Source organism: Sycon ciliatum, chromosome 9, assembly GCF_964019385.1.
Source record: "Sycon ciliatum chromosome 9, ocSycCili1.1, whole genome shotgun sequence".
NCBI lineage: Eukaryota > Metazoa > Porifera > Calcarea > Leucosolenida > Sycettidae > Sycon > Sycon ciliatum.
Window position 1 is genome coordinate 29,044,707 of NC_088651.1, and position 3,043 is coordinate 29,047,749.

At 43.9% G+C, this 3,043-nt stretch overlaps 1 long non-coding RNA gene across 1 annotated transcript; it reads right to left on the reverse strand.

Annotated features, from left to right (window-relative positions):
- Positions 1-327: 327 nt before the first annotated feature.
- On the reverse strand, positions 328-1,797 carry LOC135824788 (uncharacterized). Its single transcript, XR_010554949.1, has 2 exons — positions 1,339-1,797; positions 328-756 (listed from the first exon to the last, which is right to left on the reverse strand). It is a non-coding gene; the product is annotated as an uncharacterized LOC135824788 (long non-coding RNA).
- Positions 1,798-3,043: the final 1,246 nt, after the last annotated feature.

The following is a 3,043-nucleotide window of genomic DNA, read 5'->3' on the forward strand; positions in this document are numbered from 1 at the left end:
CATACATGTACATGTAGTTACGGTATGATCAGAAAGGCAAGAAAAATGGGGGGGGGGGGAGAGACACCTTTCAAAAGATTTGAGCAAGGCACGGCAAAAAAAAGAGGTAAATCACTACTGTACAACGCGTTATTTTCATTTTAATTTCGGTAATTTCGGTAGAGACACCAGGCACCTAAATTTAGATTACACCTAAAAGGTGATAGAGGACACACTGTATGTGAAGGGTAGGCTGGTCAACTAATTCTACACTACACCTAAAACCTGGCAGGTTTCTATCACCGAAATTTAAACAAACCTAAAATTACACGTTGCACACTAATCAGCTGACGCACACGCTTTTTATTAGTTTTGACCAATTGGCACGCAAAGTGCGAGAGAGGGGTGATAGCCAACCACAGCAAGAAAAGAAAAGAATAAAGAAAAAGAGAAGAGGGAAGGATGGACAAGAATCCAGCAAGGAGATCCTATTGTACTATCGTACTACATTATGCGATCGGAGTGCATTTTTAAAGCTGGAAAGACATTTTGATGTCTTAACATGCTGGGGAAGTTGAAGCCAACAGCTGTAGGACAAAAACAGAGGAGAGTTGGTAAATGCGGCGAATTAGCACGGGGAAGTGAGAGACTATTACGAGTGGACCGGCGCTTAGTTAGAGGCCAGCCGAAAAACCTTGAACGCTGCACTCCTGTAGAGGTTACAAGGGGTGCCGCGTGTCAGCTGACGCTGGTCACTAGCTTGAGAACTCTGTGCGTCTATGTGCAACAAAAAAAACAAAACAAAAAACGACCAAAATGAGAGAAAATTCGCCTCGTGATCGTGAACACGTGAAACACAGAGCTGCAACACAGCTTCCAATCTCTCTCTCGTGTAAATACTGTCAGGCTGGTCCCTTTATCATCCGGCCGTCTGCACATGGAAGCACAGTTTTTAGCCAGGAGGCCAGTCAAACTTAGGGTACTAGTATATAATTACTGCAGCAGTTTTGTGAGGACAGCTAATTAGTCATGCACTGGACAGTACAATGTTCCACTGTGAGCAAAGCAACTTTGCAAAAAGATTTTTCCCAAAAAGAAATCGGGAAGATGATCATAAAGGAGGTTCCGTAGAGTTAATAAGCTACCCAAAACCTAGTTAACTTTGACACTACTATGCACAATGTATGCTCAATCAGGCGGAGGCGAGGGAGCATAAACATGGCCCATGTAGATGACTGTACATGGTACGTTTTCATACATTTTAAATATGGTAAGCATGTACACGCACGCATGTATGTACAAGCCGTAGAAAAAGAGTTGCTAGCTTTCCAAGAATCCTATAATCTACAAATCACTTACGCAATAATTTTCGCCACACCCTGCAGAGCAGCTCCCTTGAGGAACTCAGCCAAAATCTCCAGTAGCTGCTCACACGTCAAGTCTATCTTCTTGTTGATGTAATGAAGCTGGCCAGAAACGTTGTTAACAGTCGGTGCACCACGCCGGTGATTCTCAATGAAGGACTCTATGATGTTCTCGTAATTGTTGACAAATCCACCTGCTCTTGAAACTAGTTCTCTTGCTAGTTGCTCTGGAAAAGAGAGTTTGACAACGACAACGGAAGGCAGAGGTAGAGAGAGAACGAGAGAGAGAGAGAGACAGAGAGAGAGAGAGAGAGAGAGAGAGAGAGAGAGAGAGAGAGAGAGAGAGAGAGAGAGAGAGAGAGAGAGAGAGAGAGTGACAGAGAGAGAGAGAGAGAGAGAGAGAGAGAGAGAGAGAGAGAGAGAGAGAGAGAGAGAGAGAGAGAGAGAGAGAGAGAGAGAGAGACAGAGAGAGAGACAGACAGACAGACAGACATACAGAGAGAGCGAGAGACAAAGACAGAGAGACAGAGAGACAGAGAGAGTAAGTTACGTTTATAAATAGGGGTGAAACGGTTACCCTTTAAGGTAACAAACGGGTATCTGGCTTAACGGGCGGGTTATCGATTACCCTTTATCCGCAATACTTTTTTTCCAAAAACATTGCATTTGCTTGGGATCGTAAGCGCAACATGTATTTTACAGGCATTCTGAAAGGAGAGAGATTTTCGGGCAACAGTTACTACTATAGCCTTCCGGACTTCACGCCAGGGGAATATGCGAAGTCATGCAAGTACACTACACCGCAACAAGCACAGCGTGCACACTCACTGCGCTACATGCAAACAGTGAAAATTGTCATGGCCAGCAATCGAGGACATCTGAGAGTCGTAATTTTTGGACTCCTCCGAGGTGTGATTTTTGGCATGCTGGGCCAAACACAAGGAAGCCATCTGCAAAAAAACTGCAGAAAATGGTTGTTGTTTGATCCTTTGGTGTAATCTTTGTTTCTAGTCGAAGCTAGTTGCTGTTTGGAGCAGAAACGCTGAAATTGACTATTTTCTGCATGTACTCAGGCATGCAGTCTCACTCATATTTTAGCTCTTTTTCTGGAATGGATGCTGCTCTGCGCCCCTTGGTGAACATTTCCTGCGCTCATGGAGCAGCTGAAAAGGACCACTGGTATGTCTGGTTCTTGGTTTGAAAGTGGAGAGTCGACTTTTGTGCCTTGAAAAAGGAGTAGAGAGCGATAAAGGTACGTCTGTGGCTTATTTTTGAGTGCTCCTCGTACATTTTTGATCGTGATAGAAATTCTCAGACCAAAGTCAGACCAAAGTCAGCGATGATGGCCGTACAGTTTTCTTGTGGATTTTTTAGTTGTTTCATCTCGTATCTATGTCAGTATCGTGATGGTGAAGTGGAGAGGGTGATTTTCTTCCTCTAGGCTTCGTTCGGCCGACTTTGCTTCGTCCTCGTTGAAAAGTGATCCTGAAAAAAAGGTCGATTCGCAAAATTATGTTGATTTTCAATGTACGTGATGACATGCGATTGCTGGCTATGCGTAGCTACAATGGATACTGTGATACCAGGATTGAACGAGGAAAAAAACACTCAAAACTGCATATGCACCGAACTGTACAACTGTACAAGCAAGCTTATAATGCTGTACCCTAAAACCCGACACGACAATTGGGTACTCATTT